The sequence below is a fragment of the Leopardus geoffroyi genome, chromosome A2 (genome assembly GCF_018350155.1).
Source record: "Leopardus geoffroyi isolate Oge1 chromosome A2, O.geoffroyi_Oge1_pat1.0, whole genome shotgun sequence".
Classification (NCBI taxonomy): domain Eukaryota; kingdom Metazoa; phylum Chordata; class Mammalia; order Carnivora; family Felidae; genus Leopardus; species Leopardus geoffroyi.
Genome location: NC_059331.1, coordinates 138735510 through 138754428, shown reverse-complemented (window position 1 = coordinate 138754428; position 18919 = coordinate 138735510). Strand labels below are relative to the sequence as shown.

General features: G+C 37.4%; 1 protein-coding gene and 1 long non-coding RNA gene across 2 annotated transcripts in view; one reads left to right on the top strand and one right to left on the bottom strand.

Annotated features, from left to right (window-relative positions):
- The window catches only part of KCND2 (potassium voltage-gated channel subfamily D member 2), a 490950-nt gene that overhangs the window by 43760 nt on the left and 428271 nt on the right, over nt 1–18919 (bottom strand). The gene's annotated exons all lie outside the window — the stretch shown is intronic.
- LOC123606760 lies at nt 5741–17919 on the top strand. Its single transcript, XR_006716489.1, has 3 exons — nt 5741–5752; nt 15409–15414; nt 17786–17919. It is a non-coding gene; the product is annotated as an uncharacterized LOC123606760 (long non-coding RNA).

Genomic DNA, 18919 nt, shown 5'->3' with positions numbered 1-18919 from the left:
CCCTTTCTGCCAGTCATGGAATTGGTGTCTCCCATAGGCCTCTTTTCTCTGAAAACAGCCTCTTTTGTCATCTTAACTGATGGAATCCCAGGCCTGAGGTCAAGTTAACTAGTTTCTTTTTAGAGCAGAGGCATGTGGGAGATGCTAGCAAATGTAAATCGACCCCTGGGGAAAATACTGTAATCAGTGAAGTTGGTCTTTGCTGTAACTTCATGTACCTCGTCAGGAGCTTTCTTACAGCCTTCTTTCCTTGAACACCCAGACCCCTTAAGGTGACTGAATAGTGTCCTTCTACATCAGCCTGGCTTGTTTTCTCCCAGTAGCATCCAAATGCTTGATAATCCCTTGTTTATCCTAACAAAGCATCAACTTCAGGCGCTGAGAGGATGTCTGCTAATGTGTCCACAGAGTCATGCATATATATGTTTAATTCTCCAAAGTAAGGTATTGTAACCAGTCCAGATTAATGCTGCTGTCTCTTTCCATTTCAACTTTCTCTCTTTCATACACACACACACACACACACACACACACACACACACAATTCCATTCATCAGTGGACACTTGTGCTGCTTCTTTATCTTGGCTATTGTAAATATTGCTGCTATAAACATCAGGGTGCATGTATCTTTTTGAATTAGTGTTTTTGTATTTTTGAGTAAATACCTAGTAGTGTGATTACTGGATCATAGGGTATTCTGGATTTAGTTCTATTTTTAACTTAAAATTTTTTTAATGTTTATTTATTTTTGAGACAGAGAGAGAGAGAGAGAGCACAAGTGAGGGAGGGGCAGAGTGATAGGGAGACAGAAGCCGAAACAGGCTCTAGGCTCTGAGCTGTCAGCACAGAGCCTGACATGGGGCTCGAACCCACGAGCTGTGAGATCATGATTTGAGCTGAAGTCAGATGCTTAACCGACTGAACCCCCCAGGCGCCCCTATTTTTAACTTTTTGAGGAACTGCCATACTGTTTTTCACAGTGGCTGCACAAATTTGCATTCCCACCAACAGTGCAATAAGTTTCCTTTTTCTCCACATCCTTGCCAACACTTGTTGTTTCTTGTAAATAATTATTATTGTTATAGCTTTCCTGGTGTAGGGACTATTTCCAAGAATACACCTACCACCCTCTGTGCCTGTCTCCCTGTACCTGACACAAAGGCACAAGGTTAGAATCTGTATCGATATATAAATGTGTTGGAAATCACCTGGCACTGGAGGTAGGTAGGTTTCTCCCAGACTAGTCAGAAGCTCGTCTGAGGAAAATTCTTGCAATCCTTATCTGTGTAAACTAGTAAGCAAAAAACTTCGGTTCTAATTAATGCCAGGTCAAAAGACAAATTCTCTCCTGTCAGGGATAGAATTGATAATTCAGGGTTCACTGCATCATTCACTTTTAATAGAAAATTTAAAGTAGAATTAAACTTAAATACATTCTAGAAAGGCAGAATACTTTGTCTTTTAGGAAACAAACCTGTAATTGCACAACAAAAAAAATAAGTATGTCTGTTATATGCATCTCAACTATCAATGAGATAAAACCAAATTTCGGTCAACCTTGCAATAGGAAAACTGTTTACATTGTCTCTGAAGAAATGTTCCAAATGTTATTACACAAAGAAGTGATATAAGTAAGTATGCAACCGAAATATGTAGGGAAAAAGTACTAGATATGTGTGATAAGCAATGAATTCATAGAAATATCTTCTGAACTTTGTGACATCTTTGTTACTGTTCAACTTCCTTAAAGTGTATAATTTGTTGTACTTTCTTTTCTAATTCTAAAAAAATTACTTTTCGATACAATTTTGCATTCATAACTTTGCTTTTTTGTCTTAAAGACAGGCCTCATAATGATATTGGCTTCAGGATCCATAAAAGCTATACCCATCCCCAGCTCTAGCTCCGTACATCTTATCAGCAGAAAACAAATGTTAGGGTGGCAATAAGCATTTATGTTGTCCTTTGTGCTAGTGCTACGTTGGGGTACTAACCTCTGCTATGTACCCATTCCAAAGGGTCTTCCTACAACCTAACTCTGTGAAGTGGACAGGGGACTACATGTCTCCACCCTCTGGTTGTAGCATCTCTAGCTGAAAGCAAAGTAGAAGTTACTAAATCAGGGACCCCGTGTGGGGATGAGAGAGATGGAGGGGGAAGTTCCAGGCAGCTGTGAGCATTAAAGCTGGAAAGAGAAAAATGATCTCCCAGAAGAATATACATCACATGAGCAGAGGGAACTTTATTTCTGTTTGACTCCCACTTCCACACCTTCTGTCTTGAGATCCATGGAACGATCTATAACCTTGTAACCCCATGATTCACATCTTTCATTTATTGGGATTTGAGTGACTCTCTTTTCATGGCAATCAAAAATGTCCTGAAAAGTCAACATTCCCAATGATGTTGCATTTTACTGGAGGATTCTGGAAAATAGCTATGATTAATTGAATGCTGGCCAGATTAACTGAATAGCTACACCATCTCTAATCTTTACAACATTGCCAGCAGGTAGCTAACATCAACATTTTGTAAGTGAGAAGACAGCCCCAGTGAAGGTGAGTGGCTTACTAAAGGTCATGTAACTGGAAAACCAACCTGGATTGGAATTCAGTTTTGTCTGATTCCAAAATGTGCATTATTTCTATTATACCATACTGCCTGCCAATGTCTAAAACCAAAGGAATTAATTTCTGCTGATGGAACTCTATACATGATTTTGAACACATGGTTGTTGGATGTTAGAAGCCGTACGGATAATCTAATCTAATCCCTCAGTTTTGCCTTAAGGTCACTAAGGTTTTATATGCGATGTCGTTCAAGGTTCCAGAGTTAAGTGTCCAAGCTGAACCAAGAACAGGAATCTTGTGGATTCCTTCCATTAAAATTGACCTATTCCAAAAATTAATGAGAATAGTCTAATACTATTTCTGCTTGAATAAAACTATTTGCCTTTGGTAGATTCACACCTAATAATTTACATTTTTTTATTTCAAAAAAAGAACCCTAATAGGCAATATTAAAGGAACTGAAATACGAATTCCTTTAAAAAGGGTTTAAGTTTTATTCCACATGTTTATTCATATTGAAGGCTTTACTCTATATGTCATCTAGTTTATTTAAAAACTAGAACAATGACAATAATATTTGCTATCTATAGCACCTGCTGTATCAATACCTCATAGTGTAGTATTGTAATAAACTTAGATAAATTAACTAATACAGGGCCACCCAAATGGTAAGAGACAAAAGAGGATTTAGCCCAGGTCTTAGTTGACTACAAATAACAAATATTTTACCAATTTGTTAAAGTTTAACATATATAGGGGTGCCTGGGTGGCGCAGTCGGTTAAGCATCCGACTTCAGCCAGGTCACGATCTCGCGGTCCGTGAGTTCGAGCCCCGGGTCAGGCTCTGGGCTGATGGCTCAGAGCCTGGAGCCTGTTTCCGATTCTGTGTCTCCCTCTCTCTCTGCCCCTCCCCCGTTCATGCTCTGTCTCTCTCTGTCCCAAAAATAAATAAACGTTGAAAAAAAAAGTTTAACATATATAAAATTAAAAATATGGGCATTTGGACATGGCTTATAGTATGCCCTTATTATTTTGTGTTTCTTTTCTTGCTATCTGTGAAATGATTATGGCTTGGCATTGGAATCAACGATCTGGTCAATGGCTTTTAAATATTCCTACCATAGAAACCTTGGTGCATAAATATTCAGGGCTGTGAATTTTCTCATTGAGCAGGAATAGCCTTTGCAAAAAAAGATACTTTATAAGAAAAATAACTCACCTGACCAGGGTTTTAAGATTTAAGAATCATTTCTATATTTTAAACTGAAGTTCAAGGATTTAGAAGATTTACTTAAGCCCCTTGAAAAAAATGTGTTGGGAATTCTACTGTCCTGCATAATGCAGTCTCCCAAAATAAATCAGAATTTATTATGAAATTCTGATATTTTGGAAATGCCTCTTCTAAAATTTGCTTCTTGGGTATGTTATGGGTGATTACACTGATATTGATTTTTGTTTTTCTTGAATAAACAGATAGAGGTTATGAAAGGTAATATTCCTTATGTAGACATTTTCACTCAGGATTCTATTAGAAGGAAAGTAGATAGAGCTGGATAGTATTCGGCCAATAGCCATTATAATGTGAGATGAAATGAAAATAAATTTAGCATAGTGCCTGGCATACAGTAAAAGCTCAATAAGTGCTAGCTATTGCTATTTTTATTATCGGCTATAGAAAGATGCCAGGGAAACCATCAGAGATGTGGATGACTTCCTAAAACGAACATAGCATTCTGTCAAATGTTTCATGAGACATGTGAGTGTGCTAGGCTACTGGTGAAATAAAGGGCTTTATGTAGCTATAAGATGGGATTTGGTTTGTACCTGGCTTTGTGCCAGCCACGTCAGAGCCCTTGTCGATTACTGTGGAAGTTTGACCTGACCTGCTGATGTGACATTGCTGACACCACAGTGCGGCCAGTGCCACCTGCAATGTATCAGCAATTTTCCTCCAGAAAGTGCCACAGACCTCTAATAAATATCCAATTTCCCAACTGGATACATTTCCCAAAAATTCCAATCTCCCTCTTCTTGAACTGAGGGCCCCCATTTCGGTTCTAGCATGACAACTGTTCTGAACGTTACAGCAGATGAGCAGGCTCATGTCACTTTCCACATGTAGTTATATCAAAGGAGAAATTGGCAGCCAAATACACTCTGTCAACATAGCTCACAATTGCTCTCAACTGCTTTAACTATGAAGGGTGAAAAAATCAGTTCAACATCCAGGTAATTATTCACTACTAGGATTCACAACCTTTGACAAGCAGTTTGCCAAAGGTCTTGAATATCACCATCTGGAGGGTGATGGCTAAATGCTGACTCCTGTCATGAGAAGTAAGAATGGATGAGCACTGACCTTGGATAATTCCTGAAGGAAGTTGCTAATGAAGGGTAGGGGAAGCTGTGATTTTGTTGTTAATTTAATAGGCAGTTAGTTGCAGCGATGTATCCAGTTGTAGTTGCATCCAGTTAACATGCCAGTGAAAATTGGCATGAGTGAAAATTTGACTCATGTTCAGATACCTTCTGTCTTTTGACAGCAGCCATTTAAGTGTTCCTCAATAATGCCAATTTAGCCCCCCCTCCCCCATTATCACTAGACAGATTAGGACATCTAGATTATATATTCCACATTTGAGGCTAAGTTTTCTACTCTTTTCATGGACATACTGGAATTGTATAAATGGAGCAAAGACATTGAACAATCACGAAGTGAACTAATGCAGCAACTTCCTAGGCAGCTGATTTAGGAAGATGAACAGTCCTTTCAGTCCCTTAGGACATGACCAATAAGTCATCCTAGTTTCCATCCTAAATTCATCTAGAACCTATTTCACTTCTTTTTCCATTCCCTACCAGGCAGAAAGGGAGCTTGGGAAACTTTAAATCTTCATGGTGAATGGAACCCTGTGGCGGAAATTGCTACCATATCTCATAAATTGCTATATACTTGATATAGTGAATATATGTTTTCCTTAGGATAGAACTAGAACCCTAATTTTTAGCTATACACTGCAGTCATCCATCTAGGTATTAATTCAGCTAGGTATTACCATGTGACTAAGATCTGGCCAGTGAAATATACACAGAAATGTTGGAAAGAACTTTGGGAACTTTCCTTAAAAAGGAAAGTTTATTTCCCCCCTTTCTACCATCCATTGCCTGGAACATAAATGTAGTAGGTGGAAGGAAGTCTGTCAGCCTTCTTTGTCATGAGGAGAAGGGCCACATTCTAAGGATAGGAGAGCAATGATCTGGAAGGAGTCTAGGTCCCTCAACACTTTGTGAAATGTTCATATTTTAGAGAGAGAGCATGAGCAGGGGAGAAGGGCAGAGGGAGAGAGAGACAGAATCTTAAGCAAGGTCCACGCTCAGTGCAGAGCCTGACGCAGGGCTGGATCCCATGACTCTGGGATCATAACCTGATCTGAAATCAAGAGTTGGACACTCAACTGACTAAACCACCCAGGAACCCCTGTTGTCTTAACTTTTAAAACAAAAATTTTTCTATTTTAAGTGCTCAAAAGTTTGCATGTTGACAGGGATCATAATGTGTTAACTATGATTTATATCATGGTAGTAAGATCACATCTAAATGGAATAGTGACTTGATGTGAAGAAAAAAAACAAGAAACAGCTTATTTATCATGTCATAGTTTCATCTGATGGCCACAAATAAAAATGTGGCTTTGTAAATTGAATAGGCTATCACTCATTTTGAGATAATGTCTCATATAGCTTCAGTAAGGCACACTGATACTAGGTGGAAACTTAATATGGATACAGGTAGCATTGCAAGTGTTCTTTTCTAAAGTGTAATTTGCCTTATATGAATTAGCCATTTCTTTTTTTTTTTTTTTTAAGTTTACTTATTTAGGGGCACATGGATGGCTCAATCGGTTAAGCGTCCAACTTTGGCTCAGGTCATGATCTCACGGCTGGCGGGGTTGGTGGGTTTGAGCCCTGCGTCACCGCTGTCCGGACAGCTCAGAGTCTGGAGCCTGGTTGGGATTCTGAGTCTCCCTTTCTCTCTGCACCTCCTCCTCCCCCACCGTGTCTCTCTGTCTCTCTCTTTCAAGAATAAATAACATTAAAAAATTAAAAAAGAAGTGTACTTACTTATTTTAAAAGAGAGAGGAAATGTGAGTGGGGGAGAGGAAAAGAGAGGGGAGAGAGAGGGAATCTCTGCACTGTCATTGCAGAGCCCAATGTGGCGCTCAAACTCACCAATCACAAGATCATGACCCGAGCTGAAATCAAGAGTCGGATGCTTCTATCCGGGTGCCCCAAAGTTTCTCCCTATCTACTGGCTCTTTATCTGCAGGGAATATACATGATTAAATTATTTTCATTAAAAAATGACCCTCTTGTTATTAGTCAATATCTATCTATTTTACTGTCTTATTTATCTCCTTTTCTTTAGAGAGAAACTTCAGGAAAGATTAGTCTAAACTCACTCTATATTCTCACTTTCATGAAGCTTTTCTGATCTGTTTTTTCTTGACCAACCTTTGGCATTTGCCACTGTTTCACACATCATCACTGAAACTGTCTTGATTCTCAGCTTCCATGGGATTTCTTGTCCTGGATCTCCCAGTTTAGTAGCCACCCCTCATTCTCATTCACTTGTGTCTTTTCTTCCACGATGCCTAAAATATTGGTGTTTTGTTTTCTGGTTTTTTTTAGGATTCTATCTTGAGTTTCTTTCTTTCTCACTTCAAATACCACCTATTTTCTGATGACTCATGAGTGTACGTTTTATTTCCTGAAATTTAGAGTTGTATTTCTGTAATCGTTAAGAAGAAATCCACAAATCTAAGGCTGAATTCACCCACCTTAAATGTCAAGCTGTTGCCTCCACCTTCTCATCCAACAGTATTTTCTTTTGGGTGATGGCATCATCGTTTTCCTTGTCTATCTCTCTTTGCCTTGGAAAGCTCATTCATCTTTTAAGATTAATTTCAAGTCTCATCTCTGCTTGGAAATGTCCCTGACCTTAATGAGAGGTTTTCCTCTTCTGTGCTCCTGCTCTTTGTCCCTGTAACACCAAGGTCTTGCTTCTGTTTAATATTTTCACCCTGAGTTGTCATTTTTTTTAAAAAAATTCAATGTTTATTTATTTTTGAGAGAGAGACAGAGCGTGAGCAGGGGAGGGGCAGAGAGAGAAGAAGACACAGCATCCAAAGCAGGCTCCAGCCTCTGAGCTGTCCACACAGAGACCGATGTGGGGCTTGAACTCATGAGCCATGAGATCATAACGTGAGTAAAGTCGGATGCTTAACCGACTGAGCCACCCAGGTGCCCCTGAGTTGTCATTTTTAAATTACCTATAAATCAACCTCACTTCACTGTTAGTTCCTTTTGAGCTGAGCTTTGAGTTGTTTATCTCTGTGTCTTTAGGATCTACTATAGTGATCCACATAAACGAGCTCAAAAAATCCTTTTAAATAAATAAATGAATGTTTCCTCAACCTTTGCAAGTAGAGCCATAATTTGGACCCGTTATTCACTGATTTCATCCCATTTTTCATTTGTGAGGCTTTAACCATCTCTCATCCCAACTAGTCTTCTTCTTTTTATAAATTAAGTCCTATTAATTTAGAGACATTTTTACGTAAAAAAATACCTATGTGTATAGGAAAGAACTGCAAAAGGATGATAGTTGATTTTTTTTTGCTTCCTCATCTTTTGAACCCAGAGAACATGGCCATTTTCTTGGTCGTAAGGGAGAAATACATGTCAGATTCCAATCCCAAATTCCTTCTACAGGGTAATAATTGTGATTAGAAACCTGGCTTACTGATGGGGTCTGACATTGGGATTTACTCTAAACTCTTGTCAATCTATAGCGTGGTACTCACTAATATTTGTTGAATGATTTTATGCACAAATAACTTTATCCACTTTTCAAGTTGAGATATGATATGCACATGGGCTCATACCTCATGTTGATCACGAAAAGTTGACGTTTACTGAGAACACAATATGTGCCAGGCACTCTTTCTTACGTTTTTTTTAATGTACTATCTCATTTAATCCCCATAACTGCCTTATTAGATAGATTTATTATTATTTTATCCTTTAATAAATTGGGAGAGTGAGCTACAGAAAGATTTAGTAAATTGTTTAGAATATTACCAATAACAAATGGTGGAATTGAAACTAAGCCCAGCAGTGTGGTTGGTTCCAGCATGCATGCTCTTAAGTATTCCGTAATAGCTGTTCTGCAATAGACAAAGGGGCTCCAAATATATATTTAAAGTAAATTTATATAGCCAGATATGCTTCCCTAAAATATGAGGATTATGGGTAATCTGCATAATTATTCCTTGACATTTTTTCAGGGTATAAATATAACGATATTTAAAAATCCACAACCACAATTGGGTGAACAATAAATAAAGGCTCCTTATTATTTTCTAAAATGTCCAGTAATTTTATTTGAGAGCAGCTGATGTAGGATGTTAAAAATATTTCTTCCATCTGAGGCCCTGCTGAGTGTATTTCATTGTTTAGTGGCAGGCTACTTTCACTTTAACTGTATTTCACAGCTTTGTTGATTGTTGTTCTTGCCATTATCCTGTCATTAGCCTCTCAGCTTCTAGTTTTCACTCTCTTACAGTTGGTCCACTGGGGTAAATCTACTGCTTCCTCACTCTTTTGAATTTTACATGCTCTCACGTTTTTATGAAACCTCTCTGAAGGATAATCTGTATATCCCTGCATGCATGACTTACATATTAGAGTATACAGAAAAATTTATACTCTGCAAAAGCTCTTAAAACCTGTTTAGCATATCAGACTGGGGACTCTTTATCATGAGGTATCTTGGTGTTCTTTTTAAATATCCTCAAGCTCTTCTTTAGCTTCAAAAACAAATAATTATAATAAAAAATTCCTCTCACACCCAGATAAATCTAAAAGGGAATTATTTTACCCATCTAAGCAGAAAAAATATTAACTTTTTAGGGGTTGGCATTCTAAAAATCAACACTAGAAAGATGCTTCGTTAAGTAATGCGAAAATTATCAGCTGCAGTATAAAAAGTTATCCACTGATTACTTTACCTCTTACTAATCTCATTTGAAAGGAGAAAACACATAAACCATATCTGTAATTAGAATGCTAACTCACTCATTTATCAGTGTTTAGGGAAGACTGATCCCCACAATACACTCTCTTCTTATGTGAAAATGGTAACACTTTCACTGACTTAGCAGTTCAAAGCTGTATAAAATAGAATGCATTCAAGATTTTAAAAAGGATAATGTTATTATTTTCAAATGTATGTAACTCTAAGTTTTTCAAACACTTAAGTCATTATATTTGCTTGATAATCTGTAAGGATTTTACTTATTTGGTCAAACAAGGTAATTTAGGGTTTAGGTTCAATTCACACAGTGTTGTAATATGACCACTTAAATACGGAAAGATGACCCAAGAGGTCACAATATACTTCCATCAAAGTAATACATTTTGGGTGGGGTCCTAGCAGGCCACTCCTAATTAGTGATGGGAATGGCTAAATTAAACTTGGCTCTGGCATTCTTACAAAATGCCAACGTGGCCTTCAGTTCAGCAAAAATGTTTTTCAGTTAAGAAAAAAATGTATATAGTGAAATGATTTCCTTTTACCCATTCAGTACCAACAAAGAATATCTGTAACGTATATGTAAAATAACTTCATATTGGATTGTCCCAGAAAATAAAACCAGATTTTTCTCAAAGTAAATTACAATTGGAGTTAGGTAGCTTTACGCAACAGAAATGTTGCTTGGGATAATGACATTTCTGGCTGGTTGCCTTGTGTGATGCTCCCAGAAGTGGTTTCCATTGAGACTATTAAATAAAAGGATTGATGTGATATGGAACTCCAGTCAGTGGTGCCCCTTGTATGAGGATTAGTTGACTCTTTGATTTATTTTGGCATTTCATTTTACACCTCTTTTTGAAATCAACTCATGGCAGTGTGGCCAATCAATCAACTTCCATCTGCAAACTACTCAGTGTACTTCTACTTTGAGATACTTTATATGTATTCTGATTAGTCTTATATCATCTCAAACTTTACTAAAAATAAATGAATCAAGGGTTCTAAATGCAGAGGGGAAAAAGTGGAGGGCTGTGTGGGTAAGCAGAGGAAAATGAAATTTCCATTTCTACTGTTGTCATCATCATCATCATCAATAAATATATTTATTAAGTTCACACATGCACTTGCCATTTTCTGTTTTTTCTTCATTATTGTTTCACTTGAAGGCATACACATCTGAGAATTATTAAAACATGTTAATTTAGAGAGTGTCATCAATAAATGGCCCTGGGAAAATTGGATATTCACATGCAGAAGAATGAAACAAGACCTCTATCTTTTACCACTCAACAAAAATTAACTGAAATGTAAGACCTGAAATCATAAAACCTCTAGAAAAAAACCTTGACAAACATCTTGGCAGTGATCTTTTTTTGGATACGACACCTAAAGCATAAGTCACAAAATTAAAAAAAAAGAAACCAAAACAAGTGGGAGTACATAACATTGAAAGCTTCTGCACAGAAAAACAAATAATGGGCAAAATAAAGAGGCAACGTATGGAATGAGAGAAAATATTTGCAAACTACACATCTCATAAGGGATTAATATCCAGAATACATAAGGAACTCTTACAACTCAATAGCTCAAAGACAAATAATGCAATTAAAAATGGGCAAAGGACCCAAATAGACATTTTTTTCCAAAAATGACAGTCAAATGGCTACCAGGTATATAAAAAGATGCTCAACATCACTAATCACTAAGGACATATAAATCAAAACCACAAGCTATCACTTCATAACTGTTAGAATGGTTATCATCAAAAAGACAAGATAACAAGTGTTGGTGAAGATGGAGAAGAGGAAACTCCTGTGCTGTGTTGGTTAGAAGGTAGATTGGTACAGCCACGATGGAAAATGGTATAGATGTTCCTCAAAAAACTCAAAATAGAACTATCATATGATCTATCAATTCCACTTCCGAGTGTATAGCCAAAGAAAAGTGAACTCACTATGTCCAAGAGATATCTGCACCCTCATGTTCACTATAGCATTATTTACAATAGCCAGGGTATGGGAATAACTTAAGTGTCCATTTATGGATAAATGGATAAAGAAAATGTATATACACACACACACACACACACACACATAACAAATATTATATTTATTATATATAATATTATAACATACAATGTTACTCATATCTATAGTTGAGTACCCTTCAGCCATAATAAAGAAGGAAATCCTGCCATTTGTGACAACATGGATGAAACGTGAGGGAATTATGCAAAATTAAACAAGTCAGAGAAAGACAAATATTGTATGATCTCATTACATGTGGAATCTAAAAAAACCCGAAACTCTTTTTTTTTAATTTTTTTTTTAACGTTTATTTATTTTTGAGACAGAGAGAGAGATACAGCATGAACGGGGGAGGGGCAGAGAGAGAGGGAGACACAGAATCGGAAACAGGCTCCAGGCTCTGAGCCATCAGCCCAGAGCCCGACGCGGGGCTCGAACTCGCGGACCGCGAAATCGTGACCTGAGCCGAAGCCGGACGCTTAACCGACTGAGCCACCCAGGTGCCCCCCTAAAAAACCCGAAACTCTTAGAAGCAGAGATCATATTGGTGGTTGCAAGAATCAGGGTATGTGGGTTGGGGATTTGGTTCCAGTTGTAAGATAAATAATTTCAGGTATATATTGTACTACATGATGATTATAGTGAACAATACTGTATTATATCTTTGAAAGTTACTAAGAGTAGATCTTAAAAGCTCTTATCACAAGGAAAACTTTTGGTAACTATGTGAGATGATGGATGTTAACTAAACTTATCGTGGTAATCATTTCACAATATATACCTATTACCAAATCATTACATTGTACACCTTAAATGTACACAAGGTCATATGTCAATTATATATCAAGAACTCTAGAAAAAGAATTGTTCTTTTTATTACAAATAACTTTAAATGTAAGTATTCAAGAGTGTTGTATTTTACCCCTTCCCAGTTATTTCTACCTATAAATGAATACTATCTTCACCACTTTTTATCACTCTGATATCACCAACTTTGAGAGATTTGGATTTCTAGGCAACATATTTTAATTAAACAATCTTCACTGGAAAAGAATGTGCTAATTTAAATCTAGCCTGATTTCTCTCCTAGTTAAGAAGTAGCAGATAGTGTGGTAGACGACACTGTCACTCTCTCATAAAAGACGTGACATAAAGTGGGAAATCTCATTGTCTCATCAACAAAGAAAATAAAAAAAAACATTAAATTTAGCATGTTTTCTATTGTCAAATGTTCTTGTCTTTATAATTAGAGTGGAACATACTTTTTCTGCATATGCTTGCTGTTTCTTGAAATCAAAGTAAACCAATAAGGCAGAAAACTTCTAGGATATGTATGGTTTGAACTGATCTTTTTTTCCCCTGTTTTTATTGCTATAAAACAAAATTATGCTTTATCATGTGTTCAGCATCATGGCACTCAATAATAGGTTAAAACTAAATCCCTGAGGAATTTGTAAACACTGTTGAGAAGCAAGAATCTGGTCATCAACCCAGTTTACAATAAATGCTAAAATGTGTTGGGGAGACCAAAAGTGTTATAGAAAATTAGTGGAAAGAAATCAGATTTAGACTAGGCCTTGAAGGTTAAGTAGGGTTTGAGAATGATGACAGAGATCCTAAATGGTATTCTATCCTGGAGGAAAATCTTGAACAAAGGTAGAGAAACACAGTGGAACACAGGCCAGTTGGTATAATTGCAGAAACAGGTGGTTTCGGATCATTGGTAATCTAGGTCATATATTAAAGCTGTATTTTGTAGAGATTTTCTTACTTGGAATAGTAAGTTATGTGACTTCAGAGCATGCCCAATACTGAGGATTAACTATATGTCATCAATTAACCAGCACAGGGCAAGGGCAAACATCTCAGAGCATTGTAGCCATCACAGTGGATAGTAATACCAACATGAAATAGAATTGCAGTGGTACATTTAACTCAGTTTAGATTTAATATTTTTTATAATTGGAGGCTGCACAACATGGTTAAGGAAAAATTACCCATAGTTCCATGGGAGCAGAGGGCAGCTGAATTTGAACTTGTCATTGTTTGAAAGAATTTGTCATTCTTGAGATAGTTGTCCTTGAGATAGTTGTCCTCCAACTTAAGTATGTATCTGGCCATTTCCAGTAGAAGAAAGGATTTCAAAGTCATACTTATTTACTTCTAGATTGTGCCTGACTTAACTAACCACAAACACCAGACTGTGTAGCCCATATGAACATGACAATGCTTTGTAAAGGTCACTTGTGAGTAATAGATGTCCAACGTGAAGGGCTGTTCCCGAAAATAACAAGCTGGGATGGGCCTGCCCCACAAATGTGTAGAGATGGGAAATGGAGACAACGTTTTTAAAGTTTTGAGAAATGTAGACAATAACTGCATCAAGCTGGAGGCACTAGCACAAATGGGCTTGGGAAAGGAAGCGTCAACATGGGTGGCCAAGAGTTGGTTCTGAGTCTACATCCTAGAAAGAAAAATATTTTTCTTCTATTTTAAAATGTTTATATTTTTCATCTTCTTTCAGGCCTTTCTCCACCATAATTGCTACTCCTATTGTCCCAGCATAGTAGGAGGGAAAGGTACAGATACACTGGATATTCAGACTGGATGGTGTTCTAGCTGCCATTTGTCAGTTGTATGACCTTAACCTCTCTGAGTGTCATTTTTTTCTTCTGTAAAATAGGAATGATAATACTTAGTTTTTTGGTGAGGATTAATTGAAACAGCAAATATGAAATAGCTAACACAGAGACAGACAGGACATAATCACATACTGGAAGTTATTTTAGTTCCCTACTTCTCTCCTTCATTCCCTCTTCCATTATCTCTCCTTCTCCCCATCCCTCCTTTTTTGCCTCCTTCCTCTCATTCTTTATTGAATATTTATTGAAAATATTTTAACCACTTTCCATTTGCTAAATATTATGTATGGCACTGAGGATAAGTTGGAAAACAATCCCTGTTCTCATCAGCTTACAATCTAATAAGAGAGACAAACATTAATCAAAGTAGGACATAGTGAATATAAAAAAATATAACTGTATGAAACAGAAGTATATGGCGCTATGAGAGTGAATAATTGTAATGTTAATATCTTTTCCTTTTCCCCTTCTACTAGGGGAGATTGGAACACAGAAAATGAATAGCTAATATAAACATCTAGATGCTGATTGATTGGTCTTGAAAATGTATGACTGTTGGTACTTCTGTATTTTGATATTCTGGAATAAGGAAGGTAAATAAGAGAGAGCACAACCTAAAATATTTCTATTTCATGTTTGCATCTTATGCTTCTTTTGTTCTTTTTATTTTTGGATAAGTAGTTGTTTTAGTGGACTTCCATAGGTTTATTCTTCCTCTGATTAAATGAGTAGGAATTCCTTTGTTCTTAGGGAGAAAAATGAAGTTTGGAATTCAAAACAGTGGGTTTCTCCAAAACTCTATGTTCAATCACATTACAACCACTCAATAGAAAAAAAAGCTTCTTTCCTCATAGGAGTTTGATCATAATGAATAGAGCTGAGACAGCTTCACAGTATGGAATGCCCTGTAGGCCTAAAGCCTCTCCCAAGCCCTGTGGCTTAGACAGAATAGAGAACTCAAAGTCCCCATCTACGTAAGAACTCTTGCCATGAAGAGACAAAAGTCAGCAGTCACAAACAGCAAGACACTCTCTTATTGGGTAATAATTCTTTTTCTTGTTAATCCTAGAAGGGATGGGTTCTTTGCAGGGGGCCTTGGAGTCTGGGATAAAATTAACTTTTTATTAAAGGACTTTGCCTGGGAAACCTCCTTTCTTCTCTTGTCCTGCCTGCCAAGGCTGCAGAATTTGGGCCCTCTCAGTGTGTTTATGTCATATTAATATAATCTAGTGTAACATTTCCTGTCATTATAGTAAGTGACTATTTTATGGACAAAACTAGAAGAGAAAAATAGAAGATAGTTACCAACAGTCTGTAATAGAGAATTTGGAGTTAAATGATCCATGAAGTACCATAGTCAAGGACTGTCATTTCAGAAGTGCCAATCAGCGATGGTTATTGTTGCACTTGGCGATGGCCTTCATGTAATATACTACACCACCTGCATGCACATGCACATGCGTGTGCACACACACACATACACACACACACACACACACACACTTGTTATTTCTCCTCCCACTGCGCATCACCAAATAAATAAAAACTTTTGATTCCACTTCCTTCTCCAGCTACCTCCTCATTTCTTTCCTCTTCACAGCAACATTCCTCAAAAGAATTGCCATCTTGATCACCTTTCATTGTGTCTCTATCATGTTCCAATTGGAAACTTCACCAAAACTGCTCCTTTGAAGGGCCTCTAAATTGCTATATCTGAAGGTCAATTCACGGTGTTTATGTTACTTGGCCCATTTGACATACCTGACAACAAGCTCCTCTTTTACACATTTTCTTCACTTGGCTTTAGGATCCTGCCTTCCTTGGTGTTCCTCCTACCTAATTGGCCTCTGCTTCTTACTCTCCAGGCTACATCATCCCCTTTGCACTGGAGCCACCCAGTTCTCACTCCCTTGGTGATCATATTCAGTGACTGGCTTTCTAACATTTATACTCGGGTTACACCCATATGTGTCGCTCCAGGCTAGATCTTTGCCTTGGATTTCAAATTCACATATCCAACTTCCCATGGGTCATGTCCATTCAATGTCTAGTAAGCATCTCAGCATTAACATCACCCAAACTCCACTCCTAATCCTCCCCTCCAGCTCTGTTGCCCCCTATCTCCCTGCAGTTTATTTAAGGTTCATCATTCCTCAAGTTGTTCAGGCCAAGAACCTCTGAGCCATCGTAGACTTCTTTCTCTTACATTCTCTGCCCAATCTGTCAGAAAACTGTGTCAGCTCAACATCTGAGATATACTGTCCGTCCAATCTCTTGTCTACATTTCCTCTGCCAACACCATGGTTCCAGCCACAATCTTCTCCTCCTGGATTACTGTAATGGCTTTCTGATTCATCTCCCTGCTTGTCTTTGTCCCTCACAGACCCATTTAGTCTAGTAAGAGATCCTAATAAAGTAGACATTAGAAATGTGGTATACTTGTTACTTCTTTGCTTAATATCCTGCGTTGGCTTCTAATATTACTGTGGATAAAACCATAGTCACTGAAATGGCCCACAAGGCCATGCACTATCTGATACCCAGCTAACTCCCTCACCTCATTCCATACTAGCACCAATCACAGGCCTCCTTGGTGCCCCTCACAGACCCCAGACATGCTCCTGCCTCTCTGCTTTTGTACTTGCCTGGAGTTCTCTTTCCCAAGAAATTTCCCAAGACCTGTAGGTCTTCATTTAAATGTCATCTTCTCAGCGTGGAATTTCCTGATGCCACTACTTAACATTTCAACATCCACACTTCTTTCCAACACTCTTCATATTCATTCGTTTTCTTTTTCTCTATAGCCTGCCCCATCCTTTAACATGCCTCATATTTTACTTATTCATTTTGCCTAGATCTGCCTTCACCACCCCCTCCTCCTACTAAAATGTAAGTTCCATGAAGGCAAAGGATTTTGTTTCTTTTATTCACTGCTGTATTCTCATTGCTTATAACAGGGCTTGACCAATACAAGTAGTCAACAAATATTTCTTAATTGGACAAATGTGATTGTCAGAAATAGGATTTATTATTTATGACTCTAAAATTCATCATCACCCTGTTTAATGTATCTGTACTTTCCTATTCTTATCTACTTCTCATGCACTGTTTCAATGACCGCACCCTCACTGGCTAGATGGATAGGCAAAAGTGATGGTGTGAATGATGCAAACAGGATTATGTCACTGTATGGGGTAGTAGATCTGGTGTCTCTGCATGTCTGTGCAAGCACATGGTTCTCTCTACTACCCTGAGGCCACCTTTTCAATGATACCTGGAAACAATAAATGTTATAGTGTCACAAATACGAAAAGATACATGCATCCTTAGAGTATTGGATTATTATTTACAACAGCCAAGATATGAAAGCAATCTGTGTCCATCAATAGATGAATGATAAGGAAAGTGTGAGACACACACACACACACACACACAGACACACACACTAGAATATTATACAGCGTTAAAAAGATGAGATCATGTCATTTGAGACAACATGGATGGACCTAGAGGGTATTATGCTAAGTGAAATAAGTCAGATTGAGAAACACAAATACCATCTGATTTCACTTATATGTGGAGCTAAAAAAAAGAACATGAATAAACAAACAAAAAGCAGAATCAGACCTATACAGACAGAGAACAAATTCCTGGTTGCCAGAGGGGAAGGAGTTGAGGAGATGGGAAAAATAGGTGAAGGGGAGAGAGAGATACAGACTTTTAGTTATGGAGTGAATAAATTAGGGCAGTAAAAGGCACAGCATAAGGAATACAGTCAATGATACCTTAATAGTGATGTAATGAGGTAGATGGTAGCTGTATTGTGGTGAACATAACATAGTGTATAAACTTGTCAAATCACTAAGCTGTACACCTGAAACTAATGTGACATTGTGTGTCAACTATACTCAAATATAAACAAAAAAATAAATAAATGCTGAGTGTCAAGATCTCTCAAAGTTATTTGTGAATTTTTTTTTCCATTACAATAAGTACTACATGCAAAGGTAATATAACTATCTTTGTGAGTATACATGATTTATTTTTATTTTTTTACGTATTATTCATTTTTTTGAAAGAGAGAGAGAGAGATAGAGTGCTAGTGGAGGAGGGGCAGAGAGAGAGGGAGACACAGAATCCAAAGCAGCCTCCAGGCTCTGAGGTTTCAGCACAGAGCCCAATGTGGGACTAAACCCACGAACCATGAGATCATGACCGGAATTGAAGTCAGATGCTTAACCGAATAAAAAAAGAATAAAAGGAATTTATTCTTTTTAAAAAAGAATAAAAAATCTTTCAAAGTCATTTTAAAGAAGGTCCATGCCTTATACCTGCATAATATATTAGCTCTTCATGGGCAAGTTCCAAGGCACATATTTGTTTATTGAATATCTATCACTGACATCATATTTCCATTTTTTACTCAAAAATTATCATTGGAAAAAGAAACCTTTTCTAATGCCAGAATCACATAGAAAGATTTGTGCTATAATTTATAAGGTGCCAAAGAGAAGATGAGGAAGTATCGAACAGTATTGTTGATTTGATTAGAACTACACACCCCATGGCAGATGGTTAAAAGG